Here is a 19,047-nt window from a genome sequence, read left to right on the forward strand (position 1 = left end):
AACCACTGTGCCACCAGGGAAGCCCAGTACATTTAACTTTGATACAATACTTTAATCTCCTATTTGTACATTATTTGTAGATTATGACCAAAGAAATAATTTTTTTTTCTTTTGCGGTATGCGGGCCTCTCACTGTTGTGACCTCTCCCGCTGCAGAGCACAGTCTCTGGACGTGCAGGCTCAGCAGCCATGGCTCACAGGCCTAGCCGCTCCGCGGCATGTGGGCTCTTCCCCGACCGGGGCACGAACTCGTGTCCCCTGCATCGGCAGGCGGACTCTCAACCACTGTGCCACCAGGGAAGCCCAGTACATTTAACTTTGATACAATACTTTAATCTCCTATTTGTACATTATTTGTAGATTATGACCAAAGAAATAATTTTTTTTTCTTTTGCGGTATGCGGGCCTCTCACTGTTGTGACCTCTCCCGCTGCAGAGCACAGTCTCTGGACGTGCAGGCTCAGCAGCCATGGCTCACAGGCCTAGCCGCTCCGCGGCATGTGGGCTCTTCCCCGACCGGGGCACGAACTCGTGTCCCCTGCATCGGCAGGCGGACTCTCAACCACTGTGCCACCAGGGAAGCCCAGAAATAATTTTTTTACAGCATTGTAGCCCCTGAACACTTTCGTAATTAAAAAAATCAAAGTGAATTTTTGAAAGTTTTTTTAAAAAAGTCAAAACACAACAAATTAAAATGAAAAATTATTCATAACCATTTTGGGTTTTGTTTTTTTAAAACATACATAAATAAAGCATGCATATATAGGTAAAGTGCTCTCCTGTGTTGCTCCCAACATTCCTGTTGTATACACTATTAGCAGTTTGTTTATTCTTCCAGATGTTTTTATGCATGTATATACATACACACAAACATATGTGTATATGTTTGTTCTTATGTCTACATATTAAAAACTGGATTTGAAACATCTTTATGTATGGCTAATATTTTAAAACTTGTAATATAATTTTTCAAATTGGGAAGAGAAGTACTCTTCATTGTCTACTAGATAGAAACAAAAGTGCTAAGTATTTTATGAATACTTAGGTAGGAAGGTATTGGGTTGGCCAAAAAGTTCTTTTGGGTTTTCCTGTAAGATCTTATGGAAAAACCTGAACAAATTTTTTGGCCAGCCCAATATTTGCTCAGGTGCATTTAATTTTTCACTCAGCACTGCAGTGCTTACTCAGTGCAAGAATCACTTTGTCAAGGGGTTGAAAGGTAATTAATGTACCCTAATTAGCTTCTCCCTTTATGTGTTCCACTTGACCTACTTAAAATGTATGTGATTTGTAATTTTTCCCTTTATTTATAATATCATAATCTGGAAGTGACATATAGATAAAAATATGCTTATCTCCATGTAATAAGAAGTTTATGTAAGGTAAATTTTTACTTACTTTTGTCCAGTAAATTCTATAATTTACATAGGAGGGAGATCAACTGCTAGAGAAAGCAAAACATTTAGTTTGAAGTTTAGTTGAACTAAATTTGAACATACTCATGATTTTAAGAATGATGAATTATCTTGAAGTCTATCCTTTTGGATTATAAAGTTCATGAGTATAAAGACTGTGTCTGTCTAGTTCAATGCTATGTTCCCAGCTTTTAGAACATAGAAGGTATTCAATAAATATTTGTTTAATATATGTATGGAATGATGATAGATGAGAATGTAGAAATAGGCCAGTATTTCATTCATTCTTTTATTTTATTTTATTTTTTTTTGTGGTATGCGGGCCTCCCTCTGCTGCGGCCTCTCCCGTTGCGGAGCACAGGCTCCGGACGCGCAGGCCCAGCGGCCATGGCCCACGGGCCCAGCCGCTCCGCGGCATGTGGGATCCTCCCAGACCGGGGCGCAAACCCGGTTCCCCTGCATCGGCAGGCGGACGCGCAACCACTGCGCCACCAGGGAAGCCCAATTTACTTTATCTTGATTCACTTCTTTGGAGGAAGAAAATGTAGATTTGGGGTTGAGTGCAAAAGTCTATGATCCTTAGTAGGCGTTGTTAATGAAAAAGAGAGAGGCTTTGAAAAGCAGATTTCTATACCTGAAGGAATTTATAAGAAGTTTCTTACTACGTCATGGAGGAAAAGGCTCAAGTAGATAAAGAACTATGGGGGAAAACAAGTGCCCTTTAAATAATCAGCTCAGGGGACTCAGGAAAAACCCGGGATCGTAGAAAGGACAGGAAGCGTAGCAAAATGGTGCTGTGTTCTGGGACCTAAAAAGGGGGCAGGTGGGAGCAGATAGAGTAAGGAGAGGGGAGGGAGAGAAGAGGAGGAAAAGAGCAAATCACCGAGGAACACAGAAGTGGCCTAACCACCAAGGCACAGAAGCAGAAAGGTTAGACAGGTTTTTATGAAATTTTACCAGAAGCATTCTTCTTTACATTACACAAAAGAAAAACCCAGGAAAATACCATTCCTGATGGGCAAAGAGGGCAAGCAGGTAACAGGAGGACTCAAAATAGCAGAGGTTTTAATGTGTATATTTACTTCTGTCTGTACCAAAAGATGTTACATTTTGATGTAAGGTCTGCGGGTTACACTCAGAAAGCAACAACAACCAGACATTTTGTCTCATGTGGAACCCGTTCCCAATAATTCTCAAGATTTCTGATCTCCGCCAACAAACACATGAAAGAATGCTCAACATCATTAATCATTAGAGAAATGCAAACCAAAACGACAATGAGATATCATCTCACCTTTTGAATTTTGAGCTTTCCTCGGGCCCACCGTATGGGGAAAGACACTTCCTCCTGATGCTGGGTGGCAAAGCCCCAGCTCCCCACCAGCCACGCGACCACACCAGGAGACAGCGGATAGATGCAACCACCACGGACCCAGACAAGCACTCTGCTTGTCAGTACAGTAGTCAATAAATTACACGAGATGGTCAGCACTTTATTAAAAAATAGTCCTTGCATTAGATGATTTTGCCCAACTATAGGCTAACCTAGGTGTTCTGAGTGCACTGAATGTAGGTGAAGCTAAGCAGTGATGTTTGACACGTCAGGTGTATTAAATGCATTTTCAATTTATGATATTTTCAACTTACCATGGGTTTACTGGGACGTAACCCCATGGTAAGTTGAGGAAGATCTGTACAACAGAAGCAGCAGCCAAGGAACCAGTAGGAGAAATAATGGTTTTTATTTAAAGACAGTCACGGCATGGAAGCAACCTAAGTGTCCATCAACAGATGAATGGATAAAGAAGATGTGGCACATATATACAATGGAATATTACTCAGCCATAAAAAGAAATGAAACTGAGTTATTTGTAATGAGGTGGATAGACCTGGAGTCTGTCATACAGAGTGAAGTAAGTCAGAAGGAGAAAAACAAATACCGTATGCTAACACATATATATGTAATCTAAGAAAAAAAATGTCATGAAGAGATTAGTGGTAGGATGGGAATAAAACACAGACCTACTAGAGCATGGACTTGAGGACGTGGGGAGGGGGAAGGGTAAGCTGTGATGAAGTGAGAGAGTGGCAGGGACATATATGCACTACCAAATGTAAATTAGATAGCTAGTGGGAAGCTGCCGCATAGCACAGGGAGATCACCTCTGTGCTTTGTGACCATGAGAGGGGTGGGATAGGGAGGGTGGGAGGGAGGGAGACACAAGAGGGAAGAGATATGGGAACATATGTATATGTATAACTGATTCACTTTGTTGTAAAGGAGAAACTAACACACTATTGTAAAACAGTTACACTCCAATAAAGATGTTAAAAAAAAAAAAAGATTTCTGATCTCCTTTCAGCCCCACCGTGGCTGCTGAGTACAGTAGGTTTCTTCTTTGAGACTTCCTTCTTTAACCCTGAGTTTGTTTTCCAGGCATGGAGTCCCACCCTATGTGACATGGCTGGGACCAGTGTACCTGAAATAGAGTGGAGCATCCTTTGCAAAAAGCTGTCTGAAACTAAACCCACGGAGACTCGCAACACCCAATTGAATGGATATGGGGAATTGGCAGGGACCATTGGGGAGGGACCAGCAATTATTCTGAACGTTTCCCAGGGAAGGGGTGTTACCTTGGGAGCTTCACAAAGAACAAACACGATGCCCATCTTTTAGGAAGCAGAAAAAGATGACCACATTTCTTACAGCCTGATAAGCTTAACCTGGTTTCCAGGGAAGATGCTAGAACAAATCATCAAGCAATCAATGTGCAGTCAGCCAGAAGGGGGCAAGGCCTGGGGAGCTTATGGACACAGCCGTGTGAAGAGTAAATCAAGTCAGACCAATTTAATTTCCTTCTATGATAGAGTGACAGGCCATGTAGATAAGGTGGAAGCAATAGATGTAATCGACCTGAGACCTCAGCAAGGCATTTGCTTCTGCCCCACGTGACAGGCTCAGTGACAAGCCCGCTTGCTATGGTTCAGGCCAGGGGTCAAGAACCCCAGAGCTCTCACACAAGATGGTGGGAGAGCCAGCTCCTGCCACGCTCGCCTGCTCATCGCTCCGTTGCCTGAGTGGGTTGAGGTTCGTTGTCATACAATTTTATTTGATGAGCATTTGTTTTGTGCCTCCTGGGTTTGCATACTCTGGCATTTAATAAATGTTGAATAAGTGAATGAATGGATTCTTAGGCACATGAGCTACAACCTTAGGAGACTGGCACCAGGGAGCTTAACCGCAGTCCACCTCCTCCATGGCAAACAGACAAGCAGAAAATACTCAGCTAATTGCTCCTCCATCCATTCAAAATACCAGAATCCATTTTTATATTTATACCATATTGACATCGGGTGTGCAGAGTAGAAAGCAGGATCTTTCCTGCTCCCAGTGGTTGCCATTTTTTTCAGAATTGAGAGAGTTAGAGAGAGAGAGAGAGAAGAGTTAGTTCCAGAATGGATTAGATGATCTTCAGATTACCCATCTTTGCCTGTAGGCGAGATGACAGAATTTTAATAATGCAAACTATCCATGGGTCATAACAAATTAGACTAAGTTGCAAAGTTGAAGCAGGCACAGAAAACAACCTACTGCCATGGGGGCCCATGAGACAAAATTCAGGAATGAAACTGAACGATTCGTCTTTGTCAAGATTGTAGGTCAGGCTAGAGCTAAATGGGACCTAAATGTAGTTTTCAACAGACCCCCAGATGGCAGGAGAAGCCATACGGCTTCAACCAATGGCATAAGGTGAATGCCATCCAGCCAGGAAGCAAACGTTCTTCAGTGCCCCACAGAGCAGATCTCATGTGATTTCCAGCCCCATTTCTTTGGAGTGAGTGCAGAAAAAAATGGCTGAAATAACTAAATGGTTGGGGAAATACCTGAGATACGAGAGAAATGGCTAAAGCAGTTAACTAAAGAGAAGGCTATCAGGTTGTCAAGGGTCTAAAAGTGGTAAGTGAGGCACAAATAATTATTCTTTCCCTCCTCGTTGGGTTAGGAAAAAGGAAATGGAATATTTTATTTTTAAAATTTATTATTTTAAAAAATATTATATTTTTATACAATTTTAAAGGTTACACTCTATTTATAGTTATTACTAAATATTGGCTACATTCCTCATGTTGAATATAGATCCTTGTAGCCTATTTTACACCCAACAGTTTGTATCTCCCTTATATTGCCCCTCCTCCACCACTGGCAACCACTAGTTTGTTCTCTATATCTATGAGTCTGCTTCTTTTCTGTTATATTCACTAGTTTGTTGTATTTTTTAGATTCCACATCCAAGTAATATCATACAGCATTTGTCTTTCTCTGTCTGACCTATTTCACTTAGCATAATGCCTTCCAAGTCCATCTCTGTTGTTGCAAATGGCAACATTTCACTCTTTTTATGGTTGAGTCGTATTCCATCGTGTGTGTGTGTGTGTGTGTGTGTGTGTGTGTGCGCGCACACGCACGTGTGTGTGTGTGTGTGTGTGTGTGTATGCCACGTCTTCTTTATCCATTCATCTGCTGATGGACACTTAGGTTGCTTCCATATCTTGGCAATTGTAAATAATGCTGCTATGAACATTGGGATACACATATCTTTTCAAATTAGTGGTTTTTTAAAAAAAATCTGACACCATAAACAAAGTAAACTCAAAATGACTTAAAGACCTAATTGTTAAGACCAGATACTATAAAACTCCTAGAGGAAAACATAGGCAGAACACTATTTGACATAAATTGCAGCAATATTTTTGTGGATGTGTCTCTTAAAGTAAAGGAAATAAAAGAAAAAATAAACAAATGGGACCTAATTAAATTTAAAAGCTTTTGCACAGCAAAGGACACCATCAACAAAATGAAAAGACAACCTATGGGAGAAAAGATATGACTGATAAGGGATTAATATCGAACATATATAAACAGTTCTTAGAACTCAACATCAAAAAATAAACAACCTGATTATAAAATGGGCGTAAAACTGAAGAGACATTTTTCCAAAGAGGAAATGCAGATGGCCAAGAGGCCCATGAAAAGATGCTCAACATCACTTATCATCAGGTAAATGCAAATCAAAACCACAGTGAGATATCACCTCACACCTGTCAGAATGGCTCTCATCAGAAACTCAAGAGATAGCAAGGGTTGGTGAGAATGCAGAGAAAAGGGAATCCTCATACACTATTGGTGGGAATGTAAATTTGTGCAGCCACTGTGGAAAACGGTATGGAGTTTTCTCAAAACCCTAAAAATAGAGTTAACATGTAAAAGTTTATTTTTAAAAATAAGACATGCATACACTTTAAAGAGTGCTAAAAGGGCTTCCCTGGTGGCGCAGTGATTGAGAATCCGCCTGCTGATGCAGGGGACACAGGTTCGTGCTCCGGTCCGGGAAGATCCCACATGCCGCGGAGCGGCTGGGCCCGTGAGCCATGGCCGCTGAGCCTGCGCGTCCGGAGCCTGTGCTCCGCAACGGGAGAGGCCACAACAGTGAGAGGCCCGCGTACCGCACAAAAAAAAAAAAAAAAAAAAAAAAAGAGTGCTAAAAAACTTATATCAAAAAATAGCAGGCCCCTGACCTTGATCCTTCTCATCCTCAAGTCCTGCTCCCTGGGCAGCCATTTTTAAAAAGTCTTTTAGCTGTTTTCAGTTATTTACCCTCAAATGAAATGCTTATACTACACTTCTTGATTTGACTGATTTTTATATTGTCTGTTGATTTTTATTTTGGGATAAGACAATTTAGCTCTCATTTGCTCCCCCTTTCCCCTCTCCCATCCTCCCAGTATAGTTACATCACAACTTTTGATTAAGTCAACATTCAAAGTGTACATTGTTATGATTATGATTACTGCCAAGCCAAGTAGTGCACTATAACTGTATTGCCTTTTCTGTGTATTTTGGAGTCAATAGTTTTCTCCTTTCTTTGTTTTTTTTCTTTAATTTTTTGAGTTGAAATATAGTTGACAGACAATATTATGTTAGTTTCAGGTACTACATAATTTTACGCTTGTATACATTATGAAATAATCACAATGATAAGTCTAATAACCATCTGTCCTCATACAAAATTATTGCAATATTATTGACCCTATTCCTTATGTTGTATATTACATCCCCATGACTTATTTATTATATAGCTGGAGGTTTGTACCTCTTAATCCCCTTCACCTATTTCACCAACCTCCTACCCCCTCACTTCTGGCAACCTCCAATTTGTTCTCTGTATCTATGAGTCTCTCTTCATTTTGTTTTGTTTGTTTGTTTTTTTGATTCCCCATGTAAATGAAACCATGTAGTATTTATCTCTCTGTGTCTGACTTATTTCACTTATCATAATATCTTCTGGATCTATCCGTATTGTCACAAATGGCAAGATTTCTTTTTTATGGTTGAGTAATATTCCATTGTATATAAATACCACATGTTTATCTATTCATCTACTGATGGACACTTAGTTAACTTCCATATTTTGGCTATTGTAAACAGTGCCTCAGTAAACACTGGAGTGCATATATGTTTTCAAATTAGTGGGGGTTTTTTGTTTTTTTTGTGGTATGCGGGCCTTTCACTGTTGTGGCCTCTCCCGTTGCAGAGCACAGGCTCTGGACGCACAGGCTCAGTGGCCGTGGCTCACGGGCCCAGCCGCTCCGCGGCATGTGGGATCTTCCCGGACCGGGGCACGAACCCGTGTCCCCTGCATCGGCAGGCGGATTCTCAATCACTGCGCCACCAGGGAAGCCCCTGTTTTTGTTTTTTGAGGAGAGTAAAATTGCTTGATCATATGGCAATTCTATTTTTAATTTTTTGAGGAAGCTCTATACTGTTTTCCATGGTGGCTGCACCAATTTACAATCCCACCGACAGTGCACAAGTTTTCCCTTTTCCTCACCAACACTTGTTACTTGTTGTATTTTTGATGATGGCCATTCTGACAGGTATGAGGTGGTATCTCATTGTGGTTTTGATTTGCATTTCCCTGATGATTAGTGATGTTGAGCATCTTTTCATGGGCCTCTTGGCCATCTGAAGGTCTTCTTTCAAAAAATGTCTATTCAGGTTCTCTGCCCATTTTTTAATCAGGTTGTTTGGTTTTTTGATGTTGAATTATATGAGTCCTTTGTATATTTTCAATATTAACCCCTTATGGTATATATTGTTTGCAAATATCTTCTCCCATTCAGTCAGCTGCCTTTTCATTTTGTTGATAGTTTCCTGTAGTGTGCAAAAGCTTTTTAGTTTGATGTAGTCTCTTTTATTTTTGCTTTTTTTTTTCCTTGCCTGAGGAGACAGATGGAAAAAAATAGTAATCAGACTGGTATCAAAAAGCATACTGCCTATGTTTTCATTTAGGAGTTTTATGGTTTCAGGTGTAACATTTAAGTCTTTAACCTATTTAGAGTTTATGTTTATATATGGTGTGAGAAAGTAGTACAGTTTATGTTGCATGTAGCTGTCCAGTTTCACAACACCATTTATTGAAGAAGCTGTCTTTTCTCCATTGTATATTCTTGTTCATTTTGTTGTAGATTAATTGACTATATAAGTGTGGGTTTATTTCTGCTCCCTCTATTCTGTTCCATTGATCTATGTGTCTGTTTTTGTGCCAGAACCATACTGTTTCGATTAATGTAGATTTGTATTATAATTTGGAATCAGGGGGCATGATACCTCCAGGTTTGTTCTTCTCTCTCAAGACTGTTTTAGCTATTCAGGGTCTTTTGTGTTTCCATACAAATTTTAGAATTATTTTTACTAGTTTATCTTTATAAATGATAGATTCTATAAGTTAAGTTTCTGTTTAAGCTGCTGTAAGAGAATTCCCCCAAACCTTAGATTCAGTAGAGAATTTTATTTTCCTGTCATATACTTTTCTAGGCATAGGTTGTCCTGTTCATGTAACTCTGCCATCGTCAACAAATGGCTTTCATCTCTGGGTCAATTTGGCTGCCTTAACTCCCACCATCACAGCTGTATCCCACCCAAAGGGAAAGGAGATTAGAGGAAGGGAGTACATGTCCATTTCCGTTGAGGATATGACCGGGCAGTGGCACACATCACTTTCTGATCACACCCTATTGGCCAGAACTCAGTCACATGGTTATACCTAGCTGCAAGGGAAGCTGGGAAACACTCTTATGCTACATTGCCATATTTTCAGCCAAGACTCCAGAGTTTTAGAGTTAAAGTGAATAGGTGTTAGTAAAAAGCTAGCAGTCTTTGCCACAGCCCACCTCATACTGTATTGGTCAAGGGTTAGAAGCAGGCCATAAAACAAAGATCACTCTAGATATTAAAGAAGAAAAGGATTTAATACAGGGAATTGAGTGCTTTCAAAATCAGTGGAAGGGCCAGAGGACTGGGCTGTAGGATTTTATGCTGAGCTTCCAGCAACTTCAGCGAACTAACTGTCAAAAGGACTACTACTTTGCCACATTCAGAGAGATAGGGCACTAGGAGGCTGCCATGGGAATAATTAGATTCATAAACACTTTTTCAGAGATGCAATGCAAGAAACAAGAAGCTGCCACAACTCATGAGAGCCTCAACAGTCACTCACCTCCCACAAAGCTGGACACATGCCCTGGGAGAGGGCTGCTGTTAGAAACTTCCATAACCTGCTCGCCAGCAGGAAAACATCCCAAAGTATCAGGAAGATGACCTCTACCCACCTTCCATCTTCCCAAATTGTCCAGGTGCTTCTTATTGATGGGACCAAATCTCTTCTCATACCCTAGCTACAAGGGAGTCTGGGAAATACAGGTTTTGACTTGCTGGGTTCCAGACAGCAGGAGGCAGAGATGGAGCTGAGTGCTGATCTATCACATCCAAGACTCTGGTGATCTTTGAAAGTGTGGCAGAAATAAGAGATTATGTGGGAACCTTGCCTTTTTATTTGGGGGTAGCTCCCCAAATGTTATTAAAGATGGTCTTTTCTCTGGGCTTTTCAGTTTCTCCATAGAAGAAGCCCTCAATCTCCATCCTGGAATGATAAGCCAGTTCTCAGCATCCTGGGGGCTGGAGGTGTCAATGCTTGGTGTGCCTCACCCTGTTCTCCCTCTACCTGAAGTCCTTGAGTTCAAAGTTTCAGTTTTTAACCTAAAAATTCATGTGGATGAATCCACTCCATAATAAATCTTAGTTTGTTTTAATACAAAATAATAATATTTGTTTTAATATAAAAATATTCTCTGCTGAATCTTTGGGTGAAATAATGCTCCAGAAATCTATTCCATGTTTAATTTGTATTTTAAAAACTACTCCCCGGGCTTCCCTGGTAGCGCAGTGGTTGAGAGTCCGCCTGCCGATGCAGGAGACACGGGTTCGTGCCCCGGTCCGGGAAGATCCCACATGCGGCGGAGCGGCTGGGCCCGTGAGCCATGGCCGCTGAGCCTGCGCGTCCGGAGCCTGTGCTCCGCAATGGGAGAGGCCACAACAGTGAGAGGCCCGCATACCGAAAAAACAAAAAAACAAAAAAACAAAAAACAAACTACTCCCTGATACATGGCCACCTATCCCCCAGAGATATGTATCATCCAGTTTGAGAAATACAGGCCTGGATTATTTCTCTAATATTCTAAGATTCAATGACTATTTTTCTCTTCTTAGTAGGTAGGTAAAAATGAAAAACAGCAAAAGAAAGGAAGGGAAGCTTGAGAAGGAATGACGTCCCTCCTGTTTTACAAATAAATCATAGAAGGACAAAGCTGGAATGGAAAATTCAGAACAGTGATCAATATTTGGAGAAAAGAAACCAAAAGCCCATGGTTTATTGCATGATCCATGCACTACGTGCAAGAAAGCAGCTAACTGTGAGCACAGGTTTCCAGGGCTGGGAGGAGGTAGAGACAAATCCTTTTTTCAATGAAAGGAGCCAGTGAGAGCCTGCTGGAAGTAAATTCAGTGCTTCTGGAAAAAGCCATATTCTTGCTTTGGGAAGCTCCCAACATGTATTTTTTTTTTTTTTTTAACTTCCAGGGCACTAAACACAGCAAATCATACATTGTTTTCTTCCAACCCTTAGACTGGCTGATGGTGACATATCCAAGACACCACTCACTACCTTCTTTGGGTGTCAAGCTGGGCAAAATCAGTTGGTATAATTGGGTGAAAGAAAATGAAAATCAAGCAGTGTGTAGTAAAGTGAAGAGAAACATGTACAGTAACTCCTTTGAGTAGGAGAGAAAAGGATGGAAATGTGAACGAGGATGCTTAGGTCTGTGGTACCCTCTGAGGGTAGAGCACTTGGACAGACATGAACTCATCCAATCCTTTCAGTGCTGTCTGAGAGACCCATTTCATAGATGAGTAAATGAAATCTGAGCAAGGTCCAGAGATTTGCTCAACATTACAAAGATAGAAAATAGTAGACCCTGGATTCAAACCCAGGACTATGGGCTTCCCTGATGGATGATCATTTAACTACACTCCTATGTTTGAAAGGGAGGAGCTAGGAGGCTGGGATACTGTCCCAGCTCTACCACTAACTGGCTGTGTGACACTGAGCATGTTACTTAAATGCTTAGTTTCTTCATCTGCACAATAGAGATAATAATAGCATCTGCCTCACTGGATAGTCAAGGGGATTAGATGAGATAACATATGTAAAGTACTTAACACAGGGCTTGGTGCATATCAGGTGCTCAGGAAATGCTAGCTACTGTTGCTGTGCAAACACCTGGGAACTGTAGAAGAAAGGAGCATTCCAGGAAAATACCAAGCAGAAGAATTCCGAATGTCACTCCAGGTAAGAGACTGTGCTAATCACATTTCCCTGCTTTGCATGGAATCACAGGGAGCTACATTTCTCAACCCAGCTGGCTTCTGTGTAGTTTCAGCCAATGCTATCAGTCAGAATCTCTAGAAAAATAGAACCAGTAGGAGGTAGATATATAGTAGATAGATAGATAGATAGATAGATAGATAGATAGATAGATAGATGATTGATAGATTTATCTCAAGAAACTAGTTCATGCAATTGTGGGGCGGGGCTGGAAGGTCTAAAACTTGTAAAGCAGGCTGGCAAGGCTGGCAACTCAGACTGGAGTTGATGCTGCAATCTTAAGGCAGAATTTCTTCTAGAAGTCTCAGGTTTTGCTTTTAAGGCCTTCAACTGATTGGATCAGGCCCACCCAATTTGTGAAAGATAATCTCCTTTACTTAAAGTCAACTGATTGTTAGCCACCATTACTAGATGCTAGCCATGTCTACAAAATATTACCATAGCAACACCTAGATTAGTGTTTGATTAAATACCTGAGTACTCTAGCCCAGCAGTCCCCAACATTTTTGTCACCAGGGACCGGTTTCATGGAAGACAATTTTTCCACAGACCGGGGACGGTGGGGGGAAGGTTCCGAGATGATTCAAGTGCATTACCTTTATTGAGCACTTTACTTCTATTATTGTTACATTGTGATATATAATGAAATAATTGTACAACTCACCGTAATGCAGAATAAGTGGGAGCCCTGAGGTTGTTTTCCTGCAACTAGATGGTCCCATTTGGGGGTGATGGGAGACAGTGACACCTGAAGCTCCACCTTAGATTCTCAGAAGGAGGGCGCAACCTAGATCCCTCGCACGCGCAGTTCACAGTAGTGTTCGCGCTTCTATGAGAATCTGATGCCTCGGCTGATCTGACAGGAGGCGGAGCTCAGGCTGTAATGCCAGCGATGGGGAGCGGCTGTAAATGCAGATGAAGCTTTGCTCACTCGCCCGCCGCTCACCTCCTGCTGTGTGGCCCGGCTCCTAACAGGCCACAGATCTGTACCGGTCCATGGTCTGGGGGGTTGGGGACCCCTGCTCTAGCCCAGCCAATTTCACATAAAATTAACCATCATAGAGGCACAGCCGGTGTTGGGAGGTAGAGGAGGGGAGAAGCCAGGGCATGCCTCCCCATCTCCCCGTCTTGCTCCGCCTCAGGAGCATCTCCAGCAGCGACGGTGGGCTCAGCAGGCAGCCTTTCCATCTTGGACCCAGGTCCCTCTAAGCAGCCCCAGACAATGGTTCTAGCTCCCACCAGATGGCCTGGCTTCTGGTGACAAGTCTTCCTCCATTGCCTCCGTGGCCCTTGGTGGTAATGGCTTCCTGCTCTTACCAACCTCTGGGTTGTCTCCTTGTCTCTGCTTGGCTTACTTAGCATCTCGCGTGTCACTGATGCCCTGTGTGGGATCTAGAGTGGCTTCTGCCTTGACCCTGACTGCATCGGAGGCCCTTCTTGTTAGTTGGGATGCTTGCTCAGCCTTTCAAATTGCACTGGTTTCTTAGGACTCTGTAGATGAGTTGTGGGGATGAATTTAGAGAAGTGAAGAAGACAGAGGCAAAAGAACTTGTCCCATGACCTCACTCACAGCTGCTCAGTCAGAGCAATGCCAGATGGCGAGAGAGTATAAAACCATGGCGCCAACTTCCCGAGGGCAGATGGGGGGAGATGGCCCTGGTCCAAGGGATTCCACCTACTCGTGAGTGTTGGCATCTGCTTCTCTCACATCAAGAGCGTCATCACCAAAACCCTGCATGCCTCAGAGGGCAGCCCCACATTGCGAGAGCACCGCCCCTCCACTGCTCAAGACCCGGGTTATTTTGGGAGTAGTCTCTAAATGGCTGAGGCAAGTAAGCAGCTGCTGATCATGGCGTCTCTGGGCACCTGGCTGTTTCAATCTAGAAGCATCTGTCTGAAGACGTTGGGGCTGCCAGTGAGGAAAGTTCAAGAGCCCATGTCCCCCCCCCACAAACCCTGGCCCCTTTCCATGCTTCAGTGTTCTCCCAAACACTTAGCAATATCTGACGCATTGCACATTGTGATTATTTATTTGCTTATCCTCTCTCTGCCTGCTCAAATATAAGCTCCACCAAGGCAGGCAGTTTTGTCCCTGTGCTCTCTGCTTTATTTCTAGCGCAAAGAGCAGTGCCCAGCTCAGAGCAGGCACTCAGTGGATGCCAGATGGAGCGACATCATTGCCTCTTTGATCCAAAGGACAGGACCCAGAGAGCTGCATCCTCTATTAACTCTTAGCAGAGATCCTGATAGAGTCCAGGGCACGGCCGTTCTTCTGGCGCGCCCCCCAAACACAACAGCCCAGAATGGTGGGAAATTGGGAAAACATCCCCAGTTCCATGCTGGGCAGAGACAAGGAGGTCACGGAGAGAAGGGCAAGGAAGAAAAGTAGTTTCTGTGGCAAGAAACACATAAGTCAGGGACCGAAGGAGGTGGCTGTAGACCCCAAGTCCCCTGCCCAGTTCACACGCCTACAAAGGGCTCGTGACACCCCTTACCCCCCTTCCCACCAGATAGAGCTGAAGGATGTCTGATGGCATCCCCTCGCCTCCCCTCCCTCCTTTCCCTCCCCTTCCCCCTTCCTTTCCCTCCCTTCCCTTCTCCAAGCTTTAACGCCATCTGAGCTCTGTTCCCTTTCTCCTCACGTCATCTCCCTCGTCATCTCTCTCTCGGGCACTGTCCTTTCTTCAGAGTTAGTAGAGAGCAGGGTGGAGGGAGGGACCGAAGCCTGTGGGGTGGCCCACCCTTCCAAGCCCCTTACTCCCATACCCTAGCAGGGCATGGCCCCCTGTGAACCACCAAGCCTGGAGATTTTCTAGTAACAGTTCCAGCAGTCACCGTGACCCCAGGAGCTCCGCCACTTCCTGCTGAATGGAGTCCTCTTTCCCTTCTCCAGTCCAGAACACCCGAGCTCCCCTGTTCAAGCCCACGATCAGTGGCTCCAGATCAAAGTGATCGACTTTTCATGGCAATCTTTCCACTCTCCAAGGTCAAGATCAAGTCCCACTTCTCCACTGACTCCAGCCCCCGCAGATGGATCCCTCCTCTGAAAGGGTAAATGCCACATCACCATAGCTCTGGGGGTTTTGTTTGTTCGTTTGTCCGTGAAATATATTTGACATATAACATTGTGTAACTTTAAAGTGTACATGTTGATATGCTACATTTATGTATTGTTATATGATTGCTAGTGTAGTGATAGCACCTCTGTCACCTCACATAATTATTTCTTTGTTCTGGTGGAAATAATAAAGATCTAGTCTCTTAGCAAGTTTGATGATTAAAATACAATGTTGTATTCACTTTGTATTTATTGTATTTATAGTCACTAGACTGGGCATGAGATCTCCAGGACTTGTCTATTAGTTGCAAGTTTGTACCTTAAACAGCATCTATTCCCCCTCCCTCAAGCCCCTGGTAACCACCAGTCTACTCTCTGTTTTCACCAGTTCAGTTTTTTCGATTACACAGATAAGTGAGACCCTACAGTCCTTGTCTTTCTCTCTCTGATGTATCTCATTTAGCATAATGTTTTCGAGATCCAGCCATGTTGTCATAAAGGGCAGGATTTCCTTCTTTCTCGTGGCTGAGGCTCTGTTTTTTTCTTAGTAAAGCCCTTTGCACACTGCCCGTCTCCCCCCAGCCCATCACCTCACCCAGAGGAGGAAGTGCCCTGGGCGCTCAACACATCATTGCTTCGTGCACCTCACCTCGGAGGAAACAATTTCCTCCCAGTTCCCAGAGAGAAGGACAACAGAATAAAAGGCACGATAATACCAATAATTTAGCCAAGGCTACCAGCCATCTGTACTCCTTTTAATCATTGTAAAAGTAACACATGTTTGTTTTAGAAAATTTGGAACATACAGAAAAGAATTTTTAAAAGCCACATCTATCCTGGTGTGTTTCCTGCCAGTGCAAATATGCACATGTTTTCAAGGAAATTGGAATCATAACACAATTTTTTTTAAATTGAAATATGAATGTATTTCTTTATTAGGATGCTCACAAGTATAAAATCATTTTTGATCCTTCTTTCCCTTTATTATTTTATGGGGAAATTTTCCATGTTGTTAAATAGTTTTTATGTTGTTCAATAGCTTTCAAAAATGTGATTTTTCACAGCTGCAAAATGTACCACCATATGGATGTGCCCTGCCCTATGGCCCTGTTGTTGGGTATTCCAGACATTTCCCGTTCCCTGTCGCCTCCAGGCCTGTGCTCCACCGTTTAGCCCCATGATGTGCCCACACAGAACAGACCCTGCCTGACGCTGACTAGCCCTTCCACCAGGCTCCCAAGCTCTCCCTCTTCCTCATTTATTCTGTCTTCCAAAAGAAGCAGCGAATCCTTAGGACTTCCTCTGTCACCACTCACCGCCTGCCACTCACCCCCCACCATGGTCAGACTCACCCACGATGCTTTAATCAGTCAGCCTTCCAGAAGGTTCCAAGTGCCCCAACACCCAGAACCGGGGAACATTTCTCAGTCTTGTCTTCCTGGACCTCTTTGCCTCTCTGAGACCTTTGATCCCACCCTACTTCCTGAATCCCTCCCCTCCCTGGGCCTCCAGGATGGGGCGCTGCCTTTCTCCCATCTTTCTTCCTCTCCTGTGCTGCCATCTCCATGTACCCCCTCCCCCCACCAAATGCGGATGGACCCCAGGCCTTGTCCTCAACCCTCTTTTCTCTCTCTCTTTTTTTTTCTTTTTTTTGGCCGCACTGAAATGCTTGCGGGATCTTAGTTCCCCAACCAGGGATCGAACCGCCTCGATCGCCCCATTGGTACGTGATAATAAGAGCCATTAAGCTGGGGGAATGGGAATCGCCTATTTGTCTACACGTGGCCCAAACTCAGCTCCTGGGCGCTGTCCTCTCTAAGAGGCCTGAGCGGAGGCCTTCAGAGCGTCCTCTTCTGTTTTGGGAGGGCTCACTCTGGACCTTGGCCAAGCTGGCTTTCATTTATGAGAACTCTCTCATAAATGAGTTCAGCTCTCTCTCTCTCGAGGGCTTTTAGGGGGCTAAGTAGAACGAGCTGGCACAACAGCAAACAGCCAGAGCACTGATATCTACAAGAAAATGGTGTCTGGGTTCACTTTCTAGCTGTGTGACCTTGGCACTTGGCCAAGTCACTTACCTCTTGTGCCTCAGTTTCGTCGCCTGGAAAATGGAGACGGGATAAGGGTTACATGAGTCAGGCACATAACATGCTTAGAACAGAACCTCGTGTGTAGTAAGCATTTACTAATGTTAGCTATTATTATCAATGTCCAGATCCTTCTCTCGGGGAGATAAGGAGGTGAAAAAGGATCCTTGCCCCCTCTACTTCACCTCTGCCTCCAGAGTGGAGGGACCTGGGGATCAGAGCGGGATGTTATAGTCCAAATACATCAGGGAAGAGGGGGTCGGGAAGGTTTCTTTCCAAATCTTAGTTATGATCCTCCTCTCTTACGTGCATATCTGGAGTTACAGATACACAACTATGTCCCTGGTTCAACTCTCTGGGCTGTGAGACCCTTGTAGACCAGAACTTGCTATGCTCATCTCTGTGTCTCCAAGGCAACCTGCATACAATAGGTGCTCAACTTATGTGACAAATGGAATAAGTTAAGGAAGGTATTAGAAGAAAGAAAACTAAAGCCATAGAGGCTGAGGCTGAAGTCATCGATGTTTGAAATGATTGACCAATCTAGGAAGTTAGCTTCTGGGTAATTATGAAGCTACAGCTGCTCACACTGAAGAGAACCAAGAACTGTGCATTCTCAAACAATAGGCATTTTGGCTATTATCCCCCAGTGTTGATTATGAAGGAAGTAGAGACAAAAAGAAAATAAAAGGGGAACGTTTTGGTGGACATGATTTTAAGATAGTAAAAAGTGAGCACCACTGGCTACTGTTAAATTAAGAACAAGGTTCAAGGACTCATCGGGCAGTGAGTCGAGTATTAGCTGGACAGAAAACATCCAAACATGGTAACAGGCGAGATGGAGTTTGTGGAAACTCATGTCTTGACTCAGGATTAGTGAGGTGGGAAAGAAGATATACCTTATTATGGGCGTCAGAGCAGGTGGCAGTCAGTGCGAGTCACCTCAGGGTCTTCTGGGGGGGGTCCCTTTCTTTGTGGGTCCCTCTCGCTTGATGTTACCCCATCCCTCCAGTCTACTGGAGCCCTCTTGTTAAGCAAGCTTCCTACGTGGGGCTTCAGCTGGACAGTTAACTGTGCCCCAGATTTCCCCTCAACCTCCCTCACCCCATTCCTCAGCAACCTGGCCAAAAGATATATTGCCAGTGTAGTAGGTTAAAGCGTGCCCTTCCCTCAGACTTCATGCTCACCCAGAAACTCAGAATGTGACCTAATTTGGAAATGAGTTCTTTATAGATGTAATTAGCTAAGGACCTTAAGATAAAATCTTCCTGAATTTAGGGTGGGTCCTAAATCCAATGACTGGTACCCTTTTTAGAAGAGGAGAGGATACACAGACAGACACAAAGAAGAAGGCCATGTGAAGACGGAGGTAGGCAGAGATTGGAGTGATGCTCCCACAGCCAAGGAATGCCTGGGACTATCAGAGCCAGAAGAGGCAAGGGAGGATTCTTTCCTAGAACCTTCAGAGGGAGCACGGTCCTGCTGCCACCTTGATTTCAGACTTCTAACCTCCAGAACTAAAGAAAATAAATTCCTGTTGTTCTAAGCCATGAAGTTGGTGGTACTTTTTTATGACTGCCCTAGGAAACTAATACAGCCAGTGAGATGCTAGTGACTGAAAATGGGTAAATCTATTACCCCAGGAGTATTTAACATTTTAAATCTAATTTAACTGGACAGCAGATGACTTTAAACCCAAAGGAATGAAT

The sequence above is a fragment of the Physeter macrocephalus genome, chromosome 19, assembly GCF_002837175.3.
Source record: "Physeter macrocephalus isolate SW-GA chromosome 19, ASM283717v5, whole genome shotgun sequence".
Lineage (NCBI taxonomy): Eukaryota > Metazoa > Chordata > Mammalia > Artiodactyla > Physeteridae > Physeter > Physeter macrocephalus.